This window comes from Poecilia latipinna, unplaced genomic scaffold, assembly GCF_001443285.1.
Source record: "Poecilia latipinna isolate Pla-1442-1.1 unplaced genomic scaffold, P_latipinna-1.0 Scaffold870, whole genome shotgun sequence".
Taxonomy (NCBI): Eukaryota; Metazoa; Chordata; class Actinopteri; order Cyprinodontiformes; family Poeciliidae; genus Poecilia; species Poecilia latipinna.
In genome coordinates, this window is record NW_015113486.1 from 222,412 (window position 1) to 236,302 (window position 13,891).

Consider the following 13,891-nt stretch of genomic DNA (forward strand, 5'->3'; position numbering starts at 1 on the left):
TAATTATGGCTGACACTGCCCATGTGTGCTCGACTTGCTCTCAGCTCCAACAAAGAGAGATCGGCCCAGAAATTGTCATAGTGTTTGGGGGTAATCGGGGGTATTTCTCAGCTCATGATGCTAATCCAGGCTCAGACTGCAGCTCAGTGTGGAAAAGGCTGGGAGATAAAAACCAGAGTAGAAAACAAGGAAAAACAAGAGGGTTTTCTTCTTGTTTTCAGCCACGTATCAGAGGGTTTTTTTTTTACACAGCGCCATTCTGATGCAGCTAAATCTCCCTGAAGGGGCCACAGATGTTTAAGCTCACTCTTCCTGACACAATAATTGCCCAGGGAGCCCAAGTATCCTTAAACAACGCTCAGCGTCCCCAGAAAAATGAGCGGACGATGAAATAAATGAAAATTCCTGTGTGAAGCGGTGAAAATAAACAGCACGTCTGAAGTGGCACCAACAGTCCACAGAGAGGGGCTCTGGGCTTTTTCAGGGGTCTGCAACATGAAGGCCGGTGTCGTGACGAAGCCCCCTGACCTCTCAGCTCCCTGACAGCTCAGGTGTGAAACTTTCACCTTTCTGCTCCGCCTCACATCACACATGCTCGTCTGAAGGGGGGTCAGAGTTCACGCTCCGCATCAGATGCAGATTTCTGTACGGTTCAGAGAATGCTTACAGAAAATGCTGGAGATTCACCAAGAAACAAAAAGTTTCCAGACTCGTCAGAGGCCCAAGCACCTGTCACTCAGTGTCACAGGTGAATCAAAATGTCAGCTCATCAGTCTCAAAAACTGAGCACTCTGACTGAAATCTTTGGCCCCCAAAGGAAGAGAAACTCTGTACTTTAAAACATTTAGCTTTTGGCCAGCAGAGGGCGTCATTTGTACAACTCCCTAAAATTGTTTTGGTAAGTAATCAGTTTGAATCCAACAATCAGGAGTTTGTCAAAAAATAATTATGAAACAACTAAATCCTAGAAATGACTAGGTTGGCTTTAAATCCTCTGTTACTGGATGTAAGCAGCTTTACTATTCATTTTAAAGTCTGGTTTGGGTAATGTGTAACTTTAGTTATTTTTATTTCTTGTTCTATCTCTGAGATGCAGTTTTCTCCATTGGATGTTGTTTTTTTGTTTGTTTGTTTGTTTTGCTTTAAATTGCATCCTACGGTTGACCTTATGAATCACAAAGACAAACATGTTTTCAGAAAAAAATGCAACAAAATGAAATGCATGTTAAACCGCACACACATACGTAAGGATACTGGAAAACAAATGATAAAATACTTCTACAAAAATTCACCTGCAGAAACATTCCTGAAGACAATATTAAGTCATTATAAGTTAATTAAACGAGTAGAGAGACCAAATGATCTTTACTTGGAGGAGTGTTTAGCTGGAAGGACGTATAATGTTGACTGGAGGCTGGAAGGTTAATCGGTTAGATGTGTTGGATGAAGAACTGGAGGATTGGAAATATGATTGACTGGAAAGGTTGTTGTATGGTTAAAGAATTGGCAGGCAAGTTTATTAGCTTTAGGTTTAGTTGTTTGGTTGTGAGTTTAGATGATAAGAAGGTTGTATGGGTGAGTGGTCAGAGGACAGGTCTTGGTTTCTTGGCTGGTTGGAGGTTTAGTTTTGGGGTTAGTTGAGGGAAAGATGGTTCGAGGATTAAGAGAGTGGTTGTTTGGAGGTTAGAGGGTCAGAGTTATTGGAAGGTTGATCAGCTGAAAAGATAGCTGTGATGTAGGAGAGTTGACTGCTTCAAGGGTTTGTTGGTTGATAAATGAGTAAAGAGTTGCTTGATGTATTAGCTTAAGGCTTGGAAGGTTGGTTTGTGGGAGGGAAGAGGATTGGTTGGCTGGAAGATTTGGTTGTTTGGTTGTTTAATAGACTGAATGGTTAGAAAAGAGCAGTTAATGTTCCTGGAGTCTGAAAAAAAGAAAAGTTGGTTGCAATGGTGGAGGTGAGGTTGGTTGGAAGATGATTGGTTGTTTCAAGGTTTGGAAAGTTGGTTGCTGAGAGGATAAAGAGTTTGTTAGTAAGCTGGATGGGAGTTACTGTTTCTATTAGCTGGAAAGTTGGTTGCAAGTCTGGTGGGAGTGTTGGTTGCCAAACAGTTTATTGTGGACTGATTCTCCTATTATGTTTTACAAACTGATCTTTCTTTTATATAGACAGAACAGTTGAATTGCCTTTCCACAAAATCACAAGCAGATGTCTGAATTTTCCCGTCCATTCAAACATTCAGTGGTGTCTCTTTAAAGAAAATTATATTAGTAGATTAAAAACCTGACAACTCATTTGTGTCTTACATGGATTTTAATCTTTTAATTTAATTTTTGGAAGTCATTTTGTCTTTATGATAAATATTATTCCCCATTTCCTTATGAAGACTCTTAATGTGGATTTTCTGAATGTTCAACATTTTAACAAACTACTGTTGTTTTCCTGATCAATTTATTGATACATAATAGCTTTCAGATTCAAACATTGCTGTGGGGATGTACTGAAATATGACTTTATAGCATATTTCCATCAGACTGAGTCCTTTCTTCACTTCCGTTCCCAGCTTCACCTTCTTTAACAGTCTCTCCTCGTTGAAATTTAACTACTTTTTTCTGCTTCATATCTGCTTTGTGACTTCTGGCTGTTTGGACACATTTATGTTCATTATATTCGGTTTATAGCAGAGAATAAAATGTTAAATCAGCTCCCTCTGTGCCAACAGAAATTTCTGACTGTTTTTCAAACATTAATGCCTTTACGTCATCTGTTCCAGCCGTGTTATTGTTTGCTCTCAGATATCAGTTAATTCTCGGTTTCTCCGTGTTTACGACGCCTCTCAGGAGTTTGGATGGAATTGGACTCCAACAACACCTCGTTACCCGCTCAGGTACAGTAGCTCTGCTGTTGGTTCTCCCCCTGAACTCCTCGGATGCCCGTTTGGTGACGCACTCTGGACCTCCACCGCTTAGATTCAACCTTCCAACCCCGCCCTCACTCCCCAGCATGCAGCAGCCTGCCACTGACCTGTGCAGCCCCTCCCTATGCACACTGGTGTGTGTTACATACAGCAAGTGCAAATTGGGTTAGTGAGTAATATCCATGGAGCAGGCAGGAAAACAGTTCCAGAGCTGGTCAGGGTGGGATTAGAGCAGCCATAAATATCTCTCAGCTTCATTAAACATGGACAGGACTGGGGGGGTAGCGAGGCTTAGCTAATTTTTTTTTTACTTTTTTGGTGGGGTTGTTGATTTGGGAAGGTTGAGGTTGAGGCTTGTTTTGGAGCATTTGCCTCCTCATCACAGGGAGGGATCTCATCTTACACTGCTGTGGTGCTGTCACCAAAAATCCAGCTCCGTTTGAGACCCCGAAGCAAAACAAACCCAGATGCCAACCGTTTCTGCCTAGTTTGTTAGTTTACATCCACCTACTCATACTATACATTTCAATCCGCACTTAAGGCTTGTCCAGGGGCATTAAAAGGTAGGGCAACACAGAGGGCAGGAGTGGGAACCACTTAGTTCACAAAACAAAAAATAATCCATTACTGGGAAGCAGCTTTCTCTCTCTTTTGCAACTCACGATAACTTTACTGATGCAGTTTTTTGGAGTATCTCACTTAGAAAATCATCAACCTCTTCCAGCAAAGACACTTTACACAGATTTACAGTTCAATCATGTCTCTTGAGGTTTCTTCAACTGAATGATTTGCACTAGTATAGTTAAACCAAAAGGAGAATAACCATACAGCTAAAACTAGACTCACCTACAGCAACTCACCACACAGATCCAAGCATAAACAACAACCTGCTGGAAACTGGACAATGTCAGTTCCACCGTCGTCTTTAGTTTGTGTCACGAATTGATAGGTGATCTATCAGTTGACTGGAATGGATTCTTTTGTGAAGCAGTAGAAAGAGAGCTGGGGTCAGTAATATTTTTTGTAAATATGGTGGGGGGTCCAAGTGAGTTTGTTTTTGTTTCAAATCTGAGGGATCACATTGTACATCCGATGGTTTCAGAACAGAACAGAATATGTAATTTGTCGAGTTCTTTTGGGAAATTGCTGAGTTGCAACAGCAGAGATATTTAGAATAAGTCAAAGTAGTAAACAACAGTAGCATTTGTAACATTGGTTGCAAAAGCTGTAGGAGGTGGACAGATGCTCCATAATTTATCCATAGTCACAAAATGTACATAACATACAGAGATGAATTAATCAGTGAGTGAAATTTCAAGATAACGACTGTTTGCTGAAGAGCCTATTATCTGAGTCTGAATCATTTTCATCAGTAAATTAATAAATAACATTTACAGGGTAATGCAGCTGACTGAGCCACAAAATATCAAATAAGGTAAGAAGAAATCCATAAAACAAGCTCTATAAAAGAATAAAAGTGCATCTATGAAGAGTCCAAATTTATTTACAGAAAGAGAAAAAAATACAAATACAAAACCTTCAGAGCAACCATCGGCGCAAGATGAAAGTTTTCATGTGTGCAGCTTCAAACCACTGCTTGGATGATGCAATATTTGGAAAGTTATCATATTTCCAGTATCATGGATTCACAGACTCTGTATATCAGTCACATATTGTGCAGCTCTAACGCTCCTGCACGGCCACAGCAAGTGTCATAGAGAGTGGTGGAGACATTGTGTAATGGCACAAAGAAAAAAAAAGTGTCTGGAAAATGAGGGTTAATAGTAATGGATATATTTAATTCAATTTACTGTATTAGTATCTCAATTAAATTTGTTCCTGGAATTATGCACCCCTCATAAAATTTACCATTAATCAGATATTTCAGTGCAACTTTACGTTACTTTTCAGTGTCACAGATACATTTCAAATGGCTGGAGAAGAGGAAGAAGAGCTGGAGTCCTGCAGTCCATACGGTGGGAAATTGTGTGTTAGTTAAGTCACGGTATGATAAGTTCAACATGTCTCAATCGTAAACTAATGCTCACTTCTGTCATATTTTTGTCTGAGAGTTTAACCTCTTGTCCAAGCCATTACTCAGAGTTACCACAGCTCAGAAAGTCACCAGCAACAAGCCAAACAAGTGAACAGAAAGTTGAAGAGATTAGACGGAGCAGCTGTAACAGGCTGCATGTGCACATGAAGGAGGGTTAAAAAGCCTCCTAATAACAGTGTAATATTAGACTCAGACTCTCATTTTTCTTTCAAGAAGTGCATGTGTCATTCTGGGCTCTCTCCTACAAATAGGAATTGAGGGCATTGCACCGCAGTATTTCTCTCTGGCTGCTGAACAGACGGCCCAAATGGAAGCCAGCTTCAATTCGACCGCACCGAAATACCACGAAGAGAAGGAAAAACACAGAGAGCCGAGTTTTGCATATCAGATTATCATCAAGTTGTACCCGATCCCCTGGTATTTAGACGAAGATTTGGGTATTAAATCTCCGCTTCAAAGTGCCTAATTACAGTAAGTCCTGATTTCATGGTCGCAGCTGCAGTTTGTCTGGACCAGGAGATGCTGCGGCTCATCGCCGCTCGTATCGATGTCGCTGCAACATCTGGACAGATGGCTTCATCCGAGCATCATCAGCCACAGCGACAGGCTCCAGACTCCAGAGGTTTACCTTCAACGTTCATGTTTGAGCCCAGATCTGCACCTCCTCTCATCCCTCTCTCCTCCTGATCCAATTCATGACTCATGTGTTAAAGGGACAGTCTGTAACAACTACTGCCATCTGGTGGATGGGTTAGACATAGCAGCTGTGCTGACAACCAAAAATCAAGCTGTGCCTATCACTAAAGTTTTCAGCCTGCCTCACTGAGCCAGATGGTAAGGTCTGATCTGAATGTTTAAAAAAAAAAGTGTGTTTTTTAAATAATGAAATGAAAGCAGTAAGCACATTTGGAAATGGAAATTTTAGATTTTTTTATACCAAGACTAATTAAAAATGCTCTACAAGTACAGAAAGGAGCAGAGCTTCTACATCATAAAAATGAACTTTTGAAGCATTGCTACCTTGCAGCAAGAAGGTTCTGGGTGTGATTTCCAGCATGGGATCTTTTTGAATGACGTTTGGGTTCAATCCGCTCATGTGTGGGTTTTATCTGGGTTCTGGCTTCGTCTCACAGTCCAAAACATGACTGCTGTGTTAACTGGTCTCTTTAAATTGTCCTTGGACATGTGTGTGTCCTGTGACGGACTGGCTACCTGACCAGGGTGTATCCTCCCTTCTCTCACCCAAAACACTCACTAGCTACAGGGAAGATATCATACTAAATAAAAGTGGCCCAAGAACAGACCCTTGAGGAACTCCATGATCTAAAGAAATATCAGCAAAATTTCTCCTCCCCTGATATGAAATAATATTTTATTTGGATTCTTTTCTCAGTCAAAAGTGAACTGGAAGTAAACTATTGACTGCAATAGAGGCAAAAAAGATGAATTTTACCGTTTCCTTATTCTGGCTTAGTTTATCTTTAAACAAACGACGTCTCTGTGACATATGTTCTGTATTATTGATCATATCTACCTTAAATTAGAACCTGCTGAGGAGCAGATGATTTTTATTTTGCCCTGATGAATAAAACCGCAGAACAGGAGGAGGAAAAACCAACTTTCTTCACTTTTCAGACGAAGCTGTTACCGCACGATTGGTGGTCTGAGCTGTTAAACAGAACCAGAAGAGTGTCTTCAGTAGGAAAAAAACAAAAACAAAAAAAACTTATGGATACATATTTCTGTGTAATGGATGTCTGAGTTGTGAGATGAGGCCGGTCCTGTGGGAGGAGATCACATTTGGCTTCTGTGAAACACCTAATTAGCTGCGATGCAGTGACAGCCTGCAGTCTAACACTGAGGCTGAGATGTTCTTCCTATATTATTATCTGCATAATAAGGTTTTTTTCTGACTCCTGTGATGGAGCGTCTCTGCCCATCAGTCCACCTAATATCATACTTTTACACTGTGATTCACCCCCTCCAGTTCGGACTGGCCCCCCACCACTGATGGCATATTTCTCATTACGGTTAAATCAGAGAGATGTGGTGTGGGGCCTAACCACAGCTCATTACCATCATGGCGGGAGTACAGCCACCAATTTACCTGCAGACGAGGTAATGCAGAGGAGAAATAGGCCGACAGGAGCTGAAATGATATTTCTAATTACGAAGCTCATCTCCCACTGTTTTCCTCGCTGCCTCCGGCTCCCAAGCCTCATTTCAATATTTGTTTCTCATCAAACGGAGAGGAAGAGGGCCGAGGCCGGAGAGGAGGACGAGGAAGGTGACACCTGCAAACAAATCAACAGCAGCAGCGGCGAGATGAGGAGAGTGCGTCGTGTTAATCATCTGCTCAAAAGCTGCGGCTTGATTCTAATTTCCTCCTCAACAAAAACCAGAATCAGACAAATAAAAGACATTAAAACCAGCTCAGCCCAGAAGAAATCGGACAAAAGATTGAACAGAAATAAAACCCCGCGCTCAGAACATTTACACAGACATTAGAGAAACTCGGGGGCTTGAAAATAACCAGAGGATGAAGTCTATGAAACATCAGCAGAGGCACAAATAAGAGGAAACGGAATGAAAAGTCATTTAGATCAGGAGGATGAATGCATTACCGAGGCTATGACACTGATTCTAATCAAAATGTTTCATCAGAGGAGAATTAAAAAGTCAATTTGAAGCATCTGAACGGCGCTCGGTTAAATACTGGAGGGAAATAAATCTGAAGGTTCCTGCTGGTTTTAATCAAACTAGAAAAAAAGTTTAAAGAAACAGGAAATAAAAACTCAGGATGCAAGTTTACTAATGATATCAAAGTTTTGCCAAACATAAATATAAGACTAAAAAAACTAGACCAGAAAATTTGATTCAGATTTTTGATCAACACTCAGCAGCATCATCATCATCATCATCATCATCATCATGTTGGTGTTAAGGTGGAGTTTGTTTTATCCTGAAATAATGACTCAGAAAATATTTTAAAAATAAAAATGCAGCAATTGAGTTCATAATTTAAAAGAATCAACTTAATTTTCATCAGGACCAGGATGAAAGTAAATATGTCCACAAAATACATAGAAAAACAGAGTTAGCTTGTGTCTGCTAGCAGAAAAGTTCATGCTAACACTGCAAAGAGTTTTTCTTTGCTTTAAATTGCAGCTGGTTGATAAATAAAGGTTTTCAGTCCCCTTAAGACTCTATTATTGCAAGTTAATAATTATTGCAATGTGTAATAATTCAAACAGGTAAAAATGCCTTTTTCATTTTTTCTGATCTGTCACCAGTTACAGATGAGTTGATTTAGTGGGTCATTAAAAGTTTGTTTTTCTCTTTTTTCCTCCGTCAGATCAAACTGTTCAACCAGCATCGTTTTAAAGCAACAGGTAGTCCAACTTCTCTCCTTTTGCCTTGATAAATATATGATTGACAGGAATGTTTTTCAAAGAATCGTTTAACCAAGCAAGGAAAAAATACATCTAGGTAATGAAGACTGTCAGCTGTAGAGGGACTTCGACCCTAAAGACAGCAGATCTCCAGGACTACAGAGGAAAATATAAACTATATGTATTTTCTATATAAAAATATTTAAACTTCCAGACTGTGACAATTATTTTTTAAAATTAAAAATATGATGGAAGCTAAAACTGGTTTGACAGTCATGAATTTCTGATTTTTGGCTATTTATTTTTGTAATAAAAAAAAAATATATATATATATATATATATATATATATATATATATATATATATTTTATATAAGGGCAGATAAAATCTTTAAAGCAAAACTTGAGAAATATAAAATCTGTTCAAATCTACATCTGTAAACTCAGAAACAGTGAATATATACATATTTATTATCAAATAAAGGAAATACTCTATTGGTTTTTGGGTTACAAGTTCATATAATAAAAAAGAAATGAAAATTATAAATATTTTTAAAACCTAATCAGAATTTGCTCCATCCATACTCCACTGAAATTCGATTGAAATTCAAACCTCTTGAAGTTTAAAATATGAAAAACTGAATGTTTAAGTTAACAGAAAATAGATTTGGAAAGCCAGGAAGACAAAATAAAAACAAGACAAAACCAGTTAGCCAGGAGAGAAAAGCTGAAGTTCTGAACATTTCAGCATAAAATCTGCTGCTGCTCAGATCCGTCAAGACGACAAAGTTCTGACTGAAGCGGGTCGCAGTAAACCCAGTTTGGTTTCTTGTCCCGCCCCACCTCACGGGTTCATGGTCTCCTTTGTTTTTCCAGCTCAGAATAAATGACTCATGTGACACAGCAGCAGTCTGCACATCATCAGCACAGGTAATAAGTCACCATTAAGCCTCCCCAGTGTGACCCACCCAGCTCCAGTTTAAACCCCCTCTCTGCTCCAGTTTGACCCTGTTTACTTTCAGTTTACAGTCAAACTTTGCGTCTCCAAGCTCCGCTCACCTCAACGCTCCTCATTTAAACAGTCGGTGTGAAGAAACGTTCAGCGTTCGTTGGTGAACATCAGCAGAGAGGACACTGCCGGGTTAGAGGTTGGAAAATCCAGGGAATAATCTTGGAAAACCAATGATAGATTTTAGAATTGTCAAAATAAATTATGTCCATTTTATGTAACAAATATGTTACATGTGTACTGGCTTACAAATTTAATTCATATGCGTTTTATTTTACCAGAACCAATTTCCCTGAACGTCCCAGCCTGATTTAAAGAGTGAGATCTGAATGAGAGAAAACCACAGAAGAAGAAATGATAAGACAGAAAAAGATTGATTGGATTCATTGAACACAATTATCAAATCATCACTTATTGTTCATGAGCAAAAGACAACGGGGCCATGAGGGACACCATGACGCCGCTCACCTCTCTGAAGGTCAACTTAAACTCTGAAACTCCAACATGGAGAGAAAATCGTTAAACAACCTGCAAACCTTTATCACTCGTGATTATTTTAAATTTTATTACAGATATTGGAGGAAGTGAGAGTATATTATTTCTGTGATAAATATTACACGTTTATCTGAGACGACGTTGTTATTCTGAATAACAGACGAAAGAAGTTCTTGAGATAAATGAAAATGAACATACTGGGTCTGACTCAAAGCATTTTTAAAAAGAAAAACGTACGCTAAAAATCCTTAGCTTAGTTTAAACATTACACATTTGGTTTCAAAGCAAAACAAAGAAAGTGTGTCAAAACTGTAATATTTCACAAAAGGTGAGGGAGAAAAAATTAATAAAATGCTGCTAACGAAGTAATTACACATTTACTGCAGAAACAGAAAAATGACTTTAGGCACCAACTTCCGTGAGACACTGTACTACTTGTGAAGTGTTTCAGTCCAGTTCCTGGTTTCTCCTCATGTTTGATTTTCCAATATAACTTTCCAATCAAGTCACAGTCCAGAGGTTCGGTTGGCGTTGCTAACATTAATTCTGTTGGTCAGGATCCAAGATGTTGGCGTTTGGGGTTTTGTTAAAACATCAATTTCAAAGGCATTTCCTTTTCAGCATAATACGTCCAAGTTTGATATATTCAAACTGATCTCTGAATAAATAGGTAAACGTTCCCATATCATGATACCTGGGCTGCCATGCTTCAGTGCGGTTTGAATTTGTCGTTTTGTGTAATCTGACTCCAATTTATACTTATCCTGTCACATAAAGCTAGTGTGTTCTTTACAAACACAACATCCTCTTCGAAATGTCGTTTTGCTCCAGAAATGAGACATGATGGATTTTGTCCTTTTGGTATTGATCCATATAAAATGACCACAAGTAGGAACGTTGGTAAAATGTTCTACATTAGTTTACATGTTTCTCTTTCCCTCAAATCAAATTGAGGGAAGGACTCAGAATAATTTGCAATAATCTAGACCATATTATATTAAGCTAAATTTCCTGGCTGTTTGGTTTCTTTTACTAAACGGCATCCACTATAAATAGTTTCTCCTCAGCAATACAAAAATGTTTTATCTTATTTTATACAAAAATTGATATTCTGAATAATAAATATTCCTAAAAAGTAAAAATTCAACAGTTTCATTACTCCTAAAGGTCTTTAAATCATAACTTTATCAGAAACTTCTGATACATTCAGTCTAAGAGTTGCGATTGGATCAACTGAACAATCGGATTCTTTTCTTCCTCTTTCCATGAGATCAGCTGCAGAGCTCATCTTCGATCAGACCTTCGTTCAGCTGACCTGCAGTCAGTCGGTCGGTCGGTCTGTGACCACATCAGGACGGTTTAAAACACCAGATTAACAACGCACAAGAACACGGAGGAAGTGACTGAGTTCAGAGCATGAACCTGCTGCTGGGGCCGCTCCGCGTTCGGTCCCCGGGGCCCGATAAACGTGCTGTGAAGCCCCGGCCTGCTGCTCGCTCCGAGCCAATAAACCTGGTGCTGCTGACGAGCCTCAGAGCCGAGCGAGGAGGTGGAGGAGGAGACGGCGGGCGGCCGCCTGAGGGGAAACAGGCCTCCAGTAGAGACGAATCAATTCAGAGGCCGAGTCGATGATCAGAACTTTATTGGAGATATACAGAGCTACACAAACAGAAACATCCAAAGAAAACAACATGGTACAGGTCTGTGTGATCCATAAGGTGCAGAATGTACACCACTGCAGCTCGCCGTTACATCAACGTTCCTGACGGTCCCGCGAACCGATACCGGATCAGCCCCCAACACGGCGCAGACACCCAGCTCTGCTGGAGCTGACCTCAGACCAGCCTCTGCATTCAGAACCGTCAATAAAACCAAACCTCTGGACCTGAAGCGGATCCGCTCAGCTGCACATCACAGCCCACCACTGCCCTCTGCTGGAGCTCAGTCACTCAGCTTCTCCTGTAAACAGTGAAGCTGGAGTATTCAGAGGAGATGGAGCTTCATGGGCACTTTTCTCCAGAACATCAGAATCAAAACAACAAAACAATCTGAGTTTGAGCTTTATTTACATAAAAACATATTTTAATTTGTAAACTAAAACCAGCACTACAAAACACAATTTTACCAAGTATTTTTGATCTAGCTTCTAGCACAAATCTTAGTACACTTGAAATAAGACAAAAACAAATATAAGTAACCATTCAGCCAAATAAAGGAACTTGTTTGGAGTCAATAATTCCTAAATATTGATAAAAAAAATAAAATAAAATAAATACTTGTTCCACCAGCAGATTATTTCATTTATGCATTTTTTCCCCCCACGTTATAAGTGAAATAATCTGCCAGTTGAACTGGTACTTTTCATCAACATCAATAAATTAACTTAAAACAAGCTCTTATATCTTGGTGAAAAGTTAGTCGTCTTATTTCAAGTGTAGTAAGATATTTGCACTAAAAACTACATCAAAATTACTTGGTAAGATTTTGCATTTCTGCAAAGTAATGCAAGTTTGCTCAGGGACTGAGGTCCAGGAACGCAGACCAGCGTTCTGCTGGACTGATAAAAACATTCAGGTTCTGCTGCAGCTGAAACACCAAGAACCACCATCAGATCAGGAAGAAACTGGAGTTAACCGAGGCACCTAACCGCCCAGACAGATGGCAACTTAAAAAATAAAAAACAACCACCAAGCTCAACCAGCAGGACCAAAACCGGATCAATAATTCACAGGAAAACGTAGCAGGAGGAAGAATCGGCCTCCCTGAAATCCAATGGAAAAAGTTCAGGCCATTTAAAGCAAAACTGACAACTGCAGATTCTCACAAACTTCAATCATCACAGAAGTTTGAAGAGTCAAAGACGAACGTGACTCTGACTCAAACTTCATCATCGATTTGTGTTAAACAGCTGAAAGTTTCCTCTCATACAAAACTGAGCAACTTTATTAACTCGGATCTAACAGGAGGGCATGAGCTGGGTGGAGACCTGATCCAAACAGAACCGGGTTCTGACATGAGCTCTCAGCAGTTCTCTGTGGTTGGACTGATGGAAGGGCAGCGGATCAGCTTGTTCCAGTGCAGCGACCTGGAGGAACGTCCTGCGCAACAACACCGGCGTTCCCCTCTTCTCCTTCGCCTGCTCCCTTCCGCTCTGACATGAGGTAAAATATGGCGCCAAGTGCAATGCTCTTTGTGCTACATGTTTAACAAAGAAAAAGGAAACGACGAGAGCCAGAAGGAGGAGGAGGAGGATGCAGAGTCCGACCGAGACGTTTCACTCTCTACAGTCCGAGTTCGCCGCGGATTCGCAAGGCGACCGCAGGCTGCACTCCGCCGGACCGGGCCGAGTCGAGCCGACGGCCGAGCAAAAACGCGACAGGTCCGATGCTGAAGCTGCAGAGACAGAGCAAGGTTACCGCGGCGACACATGAGCGGCTTGAAAACCCGAGCAGATCAACACACTGAAACGGACGGATCCGTCCAGATTTCTAACCGCCTGTCGCCGGATCCAGAGGCGTTTTCTCCATCACTTCAACTTTTTAAAAATGGAAATATACTGGGAAAATATCTGATTTTAAATATACAGAACGTGGAAACTTTAACGTCGATTTCCAGCTGCTGATTATTTCCAACTGTGCAGCCCTAACCTTCAGTGTGTTGAATGCTGGTACACTGTACAGTTCATAAACGTGTCCAGCTGAAACGTCGATGAGTGGAGGATTCCCGCTGGAAGGCACTGAGGAACACGGCTGCAGCGGAGCTGAGGTAGAAACCACACGGACCCCAGAGTGCAGCCTGATGACCCCCGACCCCTCCGCAGCAACACTGATGATGCGTCTGCATGGAGCCAATCACTAACAGCTAACTTGGCCCCGCCCCCTCTTCCAACGAGGGAAAGGAGGCGGGGCTTCATGGCGACAGATCAACAAAAGGTCAAATAAGGAGGTATTGTAGTTACAGTGCAAAAAAGATGAGAAGTTCAAGCTTAATACAAAAACATAGCACCAAACAAACAGAAAGGAGAC